We start from the raw sequence: 13,388 nt of genomic DNA on the forward strand, positions 1-13,388 counted from the left end.
TGCTGGATCTGTATCTCTGGAAAGTGGCGTAATTGTGCCTGTGTTTGGTCCAGGTATTTTTTCATAGTTGGGTCTTTGGCCTGGTAGCTTCCATTTACTTGTGATGTGACGACCTGGGAGTCGCTGAAGATTGTGATTTTCCGGGCTCCGACCTCTTCGGCTAGCTTTAGACCTGCTAGTAGGGCTTCGTATTCGGCTTGGTTGTTTGAAGCTTGGAACTCGAATTTTAGGGATAGTTCTATCCGCGTTCCTTGGTCGCTTTCGAGTATAACCCCGGCTCCACTTCCAGTTTTGTTTGAGGACCCGTCGACATATAGGTTCCATGAGAGTGGGGTTCCAGGGGTCTCAGTGTATTCTGCGATGAAGTCGGCTAGATACTGAGACTTTATGGCAGTCCGGGTTTCATAGTGGAGGTCGAACTCGGACAGTTCCACCGCCCATTGCAGTATTCGTCCTGCCAGGTCTGTTTTTTGGAGGATGTGTCTCATGGGTTGGTTTGTCCGGACTTTGATGGTGTGGGCTTGAAAGTAGGGACGGAGCCTCCGAGCTGTGAACACTAGGGCGTAGGCGAACTTTTCTATCTTCTGATAGTTTAATTCGGCCCCTTGTAGTGCCTTGCTTACAAAGTATATGGGGTGTTGTCCTTGGTCATTTTCTCGTATTAATGCTGAAGCGACTGCTCGATGTCCGATCGAGAGGTATAGTACGAGTTCTTCTCCCTTTAGAGGTCGGGTTAGGATTGGTGGCTGCCCGAGGAATTCCTTGAATTCTTGGAAGGCCTTTTCGCATTCTGGGGTCCATGAGAAGGGTTTCCCTTTCTTTAGGAGTGAGTAGAGAGGCAGTGACTTTATTGCTGATCCTGCCAAGAATCTTGATAGTGCGGCTAGCCTTCCATTCAGTTGTTGTACTTCCTTGACACACGTCGGGCTCTTCATATTGAGTATCGCTTGGCATTTGCCCGGGTTCGCTTCGATGCCCCTTTGAGTCAGCATGAAGCCTAAGAACTTTCCGGCTTCTGCGGCGAAGGTGCACTTCGTCGGGTTAAGTCTCATGTTGTGTTTTCTGAGGGTGCCGAAGACGCTGGTGAGGTCGGTCAGTAAGTTTTTGTCCTCTTGTGTCTTTACCAGCATGTCGTCGACGTACACCTCTAGCTGTAGTCCGATGTGCTCTGAGAACACTTTGTTCATTAGCCTCTGGTAGGTTGCCCCTGCGTTCTTCAGCCCGAAGGGCATTACTACGTAGCAGTAGTTTGCCCTTGGGGTTATGAACGAGGTTTTTTCTTGGTCGGGTTCGTACATCGGGATTTGATTGTATCCCGAGTATGCATCCATGAAGGAGAGATATCTGTAGCCTGAGGCTGCGTCTACCAAAGCGTCGATGTTTGGTAGTGGATATGGGTCTTTGGGGCAGGCTTTCTTGAGATCTGTGTAATCGACGCACATCCTCCATTTTCCGTTGGGCTTTTTTACCAGGACCACGTTTGCAAGCCATAGGGGGTATTTTACTTCCCTAATGAATCCTGCATCTAGTAGTGCTTGTACTTGTTCTCCTATTGCTTGCATACGCTCGGGTCCGAGCTTCCGACGTCTTTGTTGGACAGGTCGGGATCCCGGGTAAACTGATAGCTTATGGCACATCAGGTCGGGATTTATTCCTGGCATGTCGGAGGCTTTCCAGGCAAAGAGGTCGGAGTTTTCCTTTAAGAGGTTTATGAGTTCCTCTTTTAGGCCCGTTTTGAGGTTCGCCCCTATGTTTGTGATTTTTTCAGGTGTGTTCCCAATCTGGACTTGTTCGGTTTCTCCCTCTGGTTGTGGTCGAAGATCTTCTCGGGACTGAACTCGTCCGAGTTCTATCGTGTTGACCTCTTTCCCTTTCAGGCTCAGGCTTTCGTTATAGCATCGCCGCGCTAGTTTTTGGTCGCCTTTAGAGTAGCGATTCCTTTTGCGGTAGGGAACTTCATACAGAGGTGTGGGGTCGAGACTATAGCCCCTAGCCTGTTTAGGGTTGGTCGCCCAATGAGGGCATTGTATGCTGAAGTGACGTCGACTATAATGTAGTCGATGCTTAATGTTTTAGATTGTTCGCCTTTTCCAAAGGTAGTGTGTAGCGAGATGTATCCTAAGGGATGGATCGGGGTATCCCCTAGCCCAAATAGGTCGGTAGGATAGGCCTTTAGTTCTTTTTCTTCAAGTCCGAGCTTGTCGAATGCCGATTTGAACAGGATATCTGCTGAGCTTCCCTGGTCAATCAGGGTTCGATGTAAGTTGGCGTTTGCTAGGATAATGGTGACTACCATCGGATCGTCGTGCCCGGGAATTATCCCTTGAGCATCTTCTCGGGTAAATGAGATGGTAGGTAACTCGGGCAGGGGACCGTCTTCTCGGACATGATAGACTTCCTTGAGGTGTCTTTTTCGCGAGGATCTGGATGTTCCTCCGCCTGCAAAACCTCCATTTATCATGTGAACGTGTCTATCAGGAGTTCGTGGGTTTTGTTCGGCCCGACATTCGTTATCTCCCCGCCTTCTCTTCCTGGTTTCTTCTCCTTTCTCTGCTATGTATTTGTCGAGTTTTCCTTCTCTGGCCAGCTTTTCTATGACATTTTTTAGGTCGTAGCAGTCGTTAGTAGAATGTCCGTAGAGTTTGTGATATTCACAGTATTCGGACCGATCTCTTCCCGCTCTCTTGTGTTTTAGCGGTCGGGGCGGTGGGATCTTTTCGGTGTGGCATACTTCTCTATAGACATCTACCAGGGAGACTCAGAGGGGGGTGTAGTTGTGGTACTTCCGGGGCTTGTCCGAGTTGGATTCTTCTTTCTTTTTCTGTTCCCGATCTCGATCTCGGAGTGGGTAGGTTGCTTCCTTCCTAGAGGAGTCTCTTAGCTGGGAGGTTTCCTCCATGTTGATATATTTTTCTGCCCGCTCCTGCACCTCGTATAAGGAGGTCGGGTATCGTTTGGATAGGGATTGGCTAAACGGTCCCTCTTTTAGACCGTTTGCTAGTCCCATGATGGCTGCTTCAGTGGGCAAGTGTTGTATGTCCAGGCAGGCTTTGTTGAATCGCTCCATGTATTCTCGGAGAGTTTCTTGGTTACCCTGTTTGATCCCGAGTAGACTGGGGGCATGTTTTGCCTTGTCCTTTTGAATAGAGAACCTTGTTAGGAATTTTTGGTTAGGTCTTCGAAGCTGGTGATTGATCTTGGTGGCAGGTTGTCGAACCACTTCATGGCCGACTTGGTGAGAGTGGTGGGGAAGGCTTTGCACCGAATTGCGTCGGAGGCGTCGACTAGGTACATTCGGCTCCTGAAGTTGCTGAGGTGGTGGCTTGGATCGGTGGTGCCGTCGTAGAGATCCATGTCGGGTGGTTTGAAGTTTCGCGGTACCTTCTCCTTCATGATCTCTTGCGTGAAGGGATCATGGTTGCCTTCGGGGGTGGTGCCGCGTTCTGTCCGGTCTTTCAGATTGGCCTCTATTTTCCGCAGTTTTTCTTCTAATTCTCTGCGCTTTCGAGTCTCCCTTCTCAGATCTTGTTCAGTTTCTTTCTGCTTCTTTATGTCCTCTTCAAGTTGTTTCAGCCGGTGTTGTTGTTCCCGGACTGTTTCCAGGATTTCCGAGCTCTCCCCTTTTTCGGGATTCGGTGGATCTTTGTTTGGGAGTGATGTCTTTGGGCGATTCTGTTTGTTTCCTCCTGGAGTGCGTGGTGATAGAGGGCTGTCCGGTCATTCTCCAGTGTTGATTTCTTCCTCTTGTTCAGATGCAGCGCGATCATTGTTGTGAGGGTCGTCCGCCATGATAGAGGGATGACTTCCAGGTTCCCCGGCAACGGCGCCAATGTTCCGAGGGTTACCTGAAACGTGTAGCTCGGTTGTCTTGGAGAGGCCCGAGGTGAGGGTTCTGGGACCCGAGCTTGATGTGCCGAGCGGTTGGTGGTTGTACCTGCAATGACACTCCGATGCTTAAGTTAGCATGGGTCCAAGCAGATATGTGTAGAATATGGAATGAATCTCATACCTGGGTGTTCCAGTGTATTTATAGTAGTTGGCTGTGATCTTCCCTGGATAAGATATTCTTATCTTATCTTATCTTTCTAGAGTTTTATCCCTATCTTTGTGGAACCGCCTTCCTTAGGCCTTTTCGGCCTTTAGGTTTTGGGCTGCGCTCCTTCTGATGGGCCTTCCTTGCCTTTAATGTCCGAGGTCCGACCTTTAGGCGTGGGCCTTAGGACGAGGTCGGACCTTTCATGGATTTACCGAGTTGGGGGAGCCCGGTCAGGGTATGAACACTACCCATGAAGCCATGGTGACTAGGCTAGGATGCCCGGAAGTTTCCTTTAGGTTCAAGCAGCGTGATTTTATTCATAATTTAATCTGCTTGCCGATGATCGATCTTGATCTTATCTTGGGATTGGACTGGTTATCTAAGAACCATGTCCTGCTTGATTGTTCTACAAAGTCGGTGTACTTTATGCCGGAAGATACAGAAGGGCCGGTCGTGGTAAATAATTATTACTTGAATTCGATGATGGTGAACTGTTCTGGAATCGAATGCCAGGGTATCATGTTAACCGCGGGTGTTTCGGGTGATGATCAAAGGTTGGAGCAGATTCCGGTTGTGTGTGAGTTTCCGGAAGTGTTTCCCGACGATATTGATGAGTTTCCCCCTAACCGAGAGGTTGAGTTTGCTATTGAATTGGTGCCTGGGACAGGCCCAATCTCAAGTGCTCCTTATAGGATGTCACCGTTAGAGATGAACGAGCTAAAGTCTCAGTTAGAGGATTTATTGGGAAAGAATTTCATACGACCAAGTGTCTCTCCGTGGGGTGCTCCAGTGTTACTGGTGAAGAAGAAGGATGGGAGTATGCGGCTCTGTGTGGATTACAGGCAGCTGAACAAGGTTACAATAAAGAACAAGTACCCATTGCCGAGAATTGATGATCTCATGGATCAGTTACAAGGAGCTGGAGTTTTCTCCAAGATTGATTTGCGATCCGGTTATCACCAGATAAGGGTGAGGGGTGAGGATATCCCTAAGACTGCTTTTAGGACTCGTTATGGTCATTACGAATACACTGTAATGTCCTTTGGGTTGACGAACGCTCCTGCAGTGTTTATGGATTACATGAATAGAGTTTTCCGTCCGTTTCTGGATAAATTCGTTGTTGTCTTCATTGATGACATACTAATCTACTCCAAGACTGAAGAAGAGCATGCGGAACACTTGAGGACCGTGTTGCAGATTCTAAAGGGGAAGAAACTCTATGCAAAATTGTCTAAGTGTGAGTTTTGGAAGAGTGAGGTGAAGTTTTTGGGTCACGTGGTGAGTAAGAAGGGAATAGCCGTAGATCCAACTAAGGTGGAGGCTGTGATGGATTGGAAGCAACCAACCACCGTAACAGAGATAAGGAGTTTTCTGGGTTTAGCTGGCTATTACCGAAGGTTTATGATGAGCGGATAATTTGTACACTTTTTGGCATTGTTTTTAGTATGTTTTTAGTATGATCTAGTTAGTTTTTAGTATATTTTTATTAGTTTTTAGTTAAAATTCACTTTTCTGGACTTTACTATGAGTTTGTGTGTTTTTCTGTGATTTCAGGTATTTTCTGGCTGAAATTGAAGGTTCTGAGCAAAAATCTGATTCAGAGACTAAAAAGGACTGCAGATGCTGTTGGATTCTGACCTCCCTGCACTCGAAGTGGATTTTCTGGAGCTACAGAAGCCCAATTGGCGCGCTCTCAACGGCGTTGGAAAGTAGACATCCTGGGCTTTCCAGCAATATATGATAGTCCATACTTTGCCCAAGATTTGATGGCCCAAACCGGCGTTCAAAATCACCTCAAGAAATTCCAGCGTTAAACGCCGGAACTGGCACCTAAATGGGAGTTAAACGCCCAAACTGGCATAAAAGCTGGCGTTTAACTCCAAGACAAGTCTCTACACGAAAATGCTTCATTGCTCAGCCCAAGCACACACCAAGTGGGCCCGGAAGTGGATTTTTATGTCATTTACTCATCTCTGTACACCCTAGGCTACTAGTTCTCTATATATAGGACCTTTTACTATTGTATTTTCATCTTGGTAGCTATCTTCTAATTTTATGCTATCTTAGATCACTTTGGGAGGCTGGCCATTCGGCCATGCCTAGACCTTGTTCTTATGTATTTTCAACGGTGGAGTTTCTACACACCATAGATTAAGGTGTGGAGCTCTGCTGTACCTCGAGTATTAATGCAATTACTATTGTTCTTCTATTCAATTCCGCTTGTTCTTTGTCCAAGATATCACTTGTTCTTCAACTTGATGAATGTGATGATCCGTGACACTCATCATCATTCTCACCTATGAACAAGGTGACTGACAACCATTCTTGTTCTACAAGCATATGAGGCTTAGTGTTTATCTCTTGGATTTCTGATTGCATGATGCATGGTTGATCGCCTGACAACCGAGTGCTCGCCTGACAAACGAGCCAGCCATTCCGTGAGATCAGAGTCTTCGTGATATAGGCAAGAACTGATGGCGGCATTCAAGAGAATCCGGAAGGTCTAACCTTGTCTGTGGTATTCTGAGTAGGATTCAATGATTGAATGACTGTGACGTGCTTCAAACTCCGAAAGGCGGGGCGTTAGTGACAGACGCAAAAGAATCACTGGATTCTATTCCGGCCGGACCGAGAACCGACAGATGATTAGCCTATGCTGTGACAGAGCATCAGGGACGTATTTTCACTGAGAGGATGGGAGGTAGCCACTGACAACGGTGAAACCCTACACAAGCTTGCCATGGAAAGGAGTAAGAAGGATTGAATGAAGACAGTAGGAAAGCAGAGAGACGGAAGGGAAGGCATCTTCATACGCTTGTCTGAAGCTCTTACACCAATGATATACATAAGTATCTCTATCTTTATCTTTATGCTTTATTCATCATCTATACCCAATTGAGTCTGCCTGACTGAGATTTACAAGGTGACCATAGCTTGCTTCATACCACCAATCTCCGTGGGATCGACCCTTACTCGCGTAAGGTTTATTACTTGGACGACCCAGTGCACTTGCTGGTTAGTTGTGCGAAGTTGTGTTTATGCCATGGTATTGAGCATCAAGTCTTTGGAGCCATTACTAGGGATTGTTTATGTTTTGAAAAGTATTGATCACAATTTCGTGCACCAAGTTTTTGGCGCCGTTGCCGGGGATTGTTCGAGTTTTGAGCAAGCTTTAGGTCCGGTGACATCAGTGCCAAATTCCGGCAACAGCACCAAGTTTTTGGCGCCGTTGCCGGAGATTGTTTGTGTATGGACAACTGACGGTTCATCTTGTTGCTTAGATTAGGCATTTATTTTTTTCGAAATTCTTGAAGATGAATTCTAGAGTTTCATGATGATTTGCTGAAATCTGGCTGGCTGTAAAGCCATGTCTAATTTCATTGGACCGAGGTTTCAACTTATCATCACAAGAGCTTGTTGATCTTGCTTTTGGAGCAGTGATCTGCTAAGGCTTGGCTGGCCTTTGGCCATGTCTAGTGTTTTGGACCAAAGCTTTCTTTGAAAGCTTGGCTGGCTGTGAAGCCATGTCTAATTCCTGGACCGGAGTCTTAGACTAGCATTGCACTGACTCCTGGAATTCTCATTAAGAATTTTGATATCTTTTTCCACTTAATTTTCGAAAATCACAAAAAAATTCACAAAAACCATAAAAACCAAAAATATTTGATGTTTCTTGCTTGAGTCTAGTGTCTCATCTTAAGTTTGGTGTCAATTGCATGCATTCATTCATGTGTCTTAAGGATCTTCAAGTAATTCTTGATGATTTCTTACTCTGATCTTTGAATTCTTTTGACTTGAGTGTTTATGTGTCTCATATAGTGTCAGTAGTATACAAACTGCTAAGTTTGATGTCTTGCATGCATTGTTATTTGATTCTTGTTGCATTTTGATTATTAAAAATCCAAAAATATTTTTTTTTATTTGTGTCTTTTCAAGTCAATAATACAGAGAATTGAAGATTCAGAACATACTGCAGAGGAATTATACAGAAAAAGCTGGGCATTCAAAAATGCCCAGTGAAGAAGGCAGACTGGCGTTTAAACGCCGGCCAGGGTACCTGGTTGGGCGTTTAACGCCCAAAAAGGGTGCATTTTGGGCGTTAAACGCCAGAATGGATACCATTCTGGGCGTTTAACGCCAGGATGGTGCTAGGGGGAAGATTTTGTTTTTCAAATCAAATTTTTTTCAAGTTTTCAAAGTTTTTCAAAATCAAATCTTTTTCAAGTCATATCTTTTCAATCAAATGTTTTCAAAATTAATTTTTTTTCCTTTTTCAAAGATACTTACTAACAATTAATGATTTGATTCAAAATTTCAAGATTGTTGCCTTTTCTGTTGAGAAAGGTTTAATGATTTGAATCATATCTTTTCTTGTTAGGCAAGTCATTTTTTTTTTCAAATCAAATTTTTTAAAAAAATTGTTTTCAAATCATATCTTCTCAATCACCTCTTTTTAAAACCATAACTTTTCAATCATATCTTTTTAATCACATCTTTTAAAAACCAATCATATCTTCTCAACCACATCTTTTTCAAAATAGTTTTCAATCAAATCTTTTTAATTTCTAATTTCAAAATCTTTTTCAAAAATCACTTTACTTCTTTCCCACTTTTGTTTTCAAAAATCAATTAGTGTTTTTTCAAAATGTTTTCAAAATCTTTTACTTAATTTTCGAAAATTACTTCCCTTCTTCTCACATCCTTCTATTTATGACTAACACTATTCCTTAATGCAAAATTCGAACTCCATCTTCTTTGATAAGTTCGAATTTTCTACCTCTTCTTTCTATTTTTCTGTTCCTCTGACACCTCAAGGAATCTCTATACTGTGACATAGAGGATTCCACATTTTCTTGTTCTCTTCTCTTTCATATGAGCAGGAGCAGAGACAAAGGCATTCTTGTTGAAGCTGACCCTGAACCCGAAAGGACCTTGAAGAGAAAGCTAAGAGAAGCCAAAGCACAACTCTCTTTAGAGGACCTGACCGAATTCTTCAAAGAAGAAGAAGACATGGCAGCCGAAAACAACAATAATGCAAACAATGCACGGAAGGTGCTGGGTGACTTTACTGCACCCACTCCCGACTTCTATGGGAGAAGCATCTCTATCCCTGCCATTGGAGCAAACAACTTTGAGCTTAAACCTCAATTAGTTTCTCTAATGCAACAGAATTGCAAGTTCCATGGACTTCCAATGGAAGATCCTCATCAGTTCTTAGCTGAATTCTTGCAAATCTGTGACACAGTCAAGACTAATGGGGTAGACCCTGAGGTCTATAGACTGATGCTATTCCCTTTTGCTGTAAGAGACAGAGCTAGAATATGGTTGGACTCACAACCTAAAGAAAGCCTGGATTCTTGGGAAAAGCTAGTCAATGCCTTCTTGGCAAAGTTCTTTCCACCACAAAGATGGAGTAAGCTTAGAGTGGAAGTCCAAACCTTCAGACAGAAGGATGGAGAATCCCTCTATGAAGCTTGGGAAAGATACAAACAATTGATCAGAAAATGTCCTTCTGACATGCTTTCTGAATGGAGCATCATAGGTATTTTCTATGATGGTCTCTCTGAACTATCTAAGATGTCCTTGGATAACTCTGCTGGAGGATCTCTTCATCTGAAGAAGACGCCTACAGAAGCTCAAGAGCTCATTGAAATGGTTGCAAATAACCAATTCATGTACACTTCTGAGAGAAATCCTGTGAACAATGGGACAAGTCAGAAGAAAGGAGTTCTTGAGATTGATACTCTGAACGCCATTTTGGCTCAGAATAAAATATTGACTCAACAAGTCAATTTGATTTCTCAAAGTCTGTCTGGAATGCAAAATGCACCAAGTAGTACCAAGGATGCTTCATCTGAGGAAGAAGCTTATGATCCTGAGAACCCTTCAATGGAAGAGGTGAATTACCTAGGAGAACCCTATGGTAACACCTATAATTCTTCATGGAGAAATCACCCAAATCTCTCATGGAAGAATCAAGAGAGACCTCAACAAGGTTTCAATAATAATGGTGGAAGAAACAGGTTTAACAATGGCAAACCTTTTCCATCATCTTCTCAGCAACAGACAGAGAATCCTAAGCAGAACCCCTGACTTAGCAACCATGGTCTCTGATCTAATTAAAACCACTCAAAGTTTCATGAATGAAACAAGGTCCTCCATTAGAAATTTGGAGGCACAAGTGGGACAGCTGAGCAAGAAAGTTACTGAACTCCCTCCAAGTACTCTCCCAAGCAACACAGAAGAAAATCCAAAAGGAGAGTGCAAAGCTATAAACATGGCCGAATTTGGAGAGGATGGAGAGGAAGTGGACGCCACTGAGGAAGGCTTCAATGGGCGTGCACTAACCTCCACTGAGTTCCCTAATGAGGAACCATGGAAATCTGAGACTCAAAATGAGACCATAGAGATTCCATTGGACTTACTTCTGCCTTTTATGAGCTCTGATGAGTATTCTTCCTCTGAAGAGGATAAGTATATCACTGAAGAGCAAGTTGCTAAATATCTTGGAGCAATCATGAAGCTAAATGACAAGTTATTTGGAAATGAGACTTGGAAGGATGAACCTCCTTTGCTCACCAAAGAACTGGATGACTTGTCTAGGCAGAAATTACCTCAAAAGAGACAAGACCCTGGGAAGTTTTCCATACCTTGTACCATAGGCACCATGACCTTCAAGAAGGCTCTGTGTGACTTAGGGTCAAGTGTAAACCTCATGTCTCTCTCAGTAATGGAGAAGCTAAGGATCTTTGAGGTACAAGCTGCAAGAATCTCACTAGAGATGGCAGACAACTCAAGAAAACAAGCTTATGGACTTGTAGAGAATGTTTTGGTTAAGATTGAAGACCATTACATCCCTACTGATTTCATAGTCCTAGAGACTGGGAAATGCATGGATGAAACCATCATCCTTGGCAGACCTTTCCTAGCCACAGCAAAGGCTGTGATTGATGTTGATAGAGGTGAACTGATCATTCAAGTGAATGGAGAATCCTTTGTGTTTAAGGCTCAAGGATATCCCTCTGTCACCATAGAGATGAAGCATGAAGAGCTTCTCTCAACTCAGAGTCAAGAAGAGCCCCCACAGTCAAACTCTAACTTTGGTGTTGGGAGGCCACAACCAAACTCTAAGTTTGGAGTTGAACCCCCACATTCAAACTCTAAGTTTGGTGTTGGGAGGTTCCAACATTGCTCTGAGTATTTGTGAGGCTCCATGAGAGCCCTCTGTCAAGCTACTGACATTAAAGAAGCACTTGTTGGGAGGCAACCCAATATTATATTTTGCATATTTTCTTTTGTTATTTTATTTTATTTTGTAGGTTGATGATCATAAGAAGTCACAAAATTAATTGAAAAAGCAAAAACAGAATGAAAAACAGGAAGAAAAACAGCACACCCTGGAGGAAGATGCTGCTGGCGTTCAAACGCCAGTAAGCCTAGCAGTTGGGCGTTTAACGCCCAGTCTGGCACCATTCTGGGCGTTTAACGCCAGAAAGGGGCACCAGACTGGCGTTAAACGCCAGAAAAGGGCAAGAACCTGGCGTTAAACGCCAGGAATGGGCACCAGCCCGGCGTTTAACGCCAGCAATGGCTCAAAACGTGAATTTTGATGCCATTTGGTGCAGGGATGCCTTTTCCTTGACACCACAGGATCTGTGGACCCCACAGGACCCCACCACCACTCTCTCTCTTCTTCCCCCATTCACCAATCACCTCAACACCTCTTCCCCAAAAACCCTTCACCTATCAAATCCCATCTTTCTCTTCACCACTCACATCCATCCTTCATAAAACCCCACCAACCTCACCCTTCAAATTCAAACCACTTTCCCTCCCAAACCCACCCATAATGGCCGAACCTCATCTCCCCTCTCTCCTATATAAACCCTTCTTAACCCCTTCATTTTCACACAACCTAAACAACACTTCTCCCCCTCTTTGGCCGAATACACCACCATCTCCCTCTTCCTCATTTCTTCTTCTTCTACTCTCTTCTTTCTTCTTTTGCTCGAGGACGAGCAAACCTTTAAGTTTGGTGTGGTAAAAGCGTTGCTTTTTCGTTTTCCATAACCAATTATGGCATCCAAGGCCGGAGAAACCTCTAGAAAGAGGAAAGGGAAGGCAAAAGCTTCCACCTCCGAGTCATGGGAGATGGATAGATTCATCTCAAGGGTGCATCAAGACCACTTCTATGAAGTTGTGGCCTTGAAGAAGGTGATCCCCGAGGTCCCCTTTTCACTCAAAAAGGGTGAATATCCGGAGATCCGCCATGAGATCCGAAGAAGAGGTTGGGAAGTGCTTACCAACCCCATTCAACAAGTCGGAATCTTGATGGTTCAAGAGTTCTATGCCAATGCATGGATCACCAAGAACCATGATCAAAGTGTGAACCCGGATCCAAAGAATTATCTCACAATGGTTCGGGGGAAATACTTGGATTTTAGTCCGGAAAGTGTGAGGGTGGCGTTCAACTTGCCTATGATGCAAGGAGATGAACATCCTTACACAAGAAGGGTCAACTTTGATCAAAGGTTGGACCAAGTCCTCACAATCATATGTGAAGAGGGCGCACAATGGAAGAGAGATTCAAGAGGCAAGCTGGTTCAATTGAGAAGGCATGACCTCAAACCCGTGGCTAGGGGATGGTTGGAGTTTATCCAACGCTCAATCATTCCCACTAGCAACCGGTCCGAAGTTACTCTAGACCGGGCCATCATGATCCATAGCATCATGATTGGAGAAGAAGTGGAAGTTCATGAGGTTATAGCCCAAGAACTCTACAAGGTGGCGGACAAGTCCTCTACCTTGGCAAGGTTAGCCTTTCCTCACCTCATTTGTCACCTTTGTTATTCAGTTGGAGTTGACATAGAGGGAGACATCACCATTGATGAGGATAAGCCCATCACCAAGAAAAGGATGGAGCACACAAGAGACCCCTCTCATCATGAGATCCCTGAGATGCCTCAAGGGATGCACTTCCCTCCACAAAACTATTGGGAGCAACTAAACACCTCCCTAGGAGAATTGAGTTCCAACATGGGACAACTAAGGGTGGAGCACCAAGAACACTCCATTCTCCTCCATGAAATAAGAGAAGATCAAAGAATCATGAGAAAGGAGCAACAAAGGCAAGGAAGAGACATTGAGGAGCTTAAGCACTCCATAGGACCTTCAAGAGGAAGGAAGAGCCGCCATCACTAAGGTGGACCCGTTCCTTGATTTCCTTGTTCTTTATTCTTCTGTTTTTCGAATTTTAGTGCTTGTGTTTATCCATGTTTGTGTCTTATGATCATTAGTGTCTTAGTGTTTATGCCTTAAAGTTATGAATGTCCTATGAATCCATCACCTTTCT

The 13,388-nt window shown here is 44.2% G+C and overlaps 1 non-coding gene across 1 annotated transcript; it reads right to left on the reverse strand.

Annotated features, from left to right (window-relative positions):
• Positions 1 to 9,451: 9,451 nt before the first annotated feature.
• On the reverse strand, positions 9,452 to 9,559 carry LOC130955902 (small nucleolar RNA R71). Its single transcript, XR_009076940.1, has one exon. It is a non-coding gene; the product is annotated as a small nucleolar RNA R71 (small nucleolar RNA).
• Between the last annotated feature and the right edge of the window lie 3,829 nt (positions 9,560 to 13,388).

This window comes from Arachis stenosperma, chromosome 1 (assembly GCF_014773155.1).
Source record: "Arachis stenosperma cultivar V10309 chromosome 1, arast.V10309.gnm1.PFL2, whole genome shotgun sequence".
Classification (NCBI taxonomy): domain Eukaryota; kingdom Viridiplantae; phylum Streptophyta; class Magnoliopsida; order Fabales; family Fabaceae; genus Arachis; species Arachis stenosperma.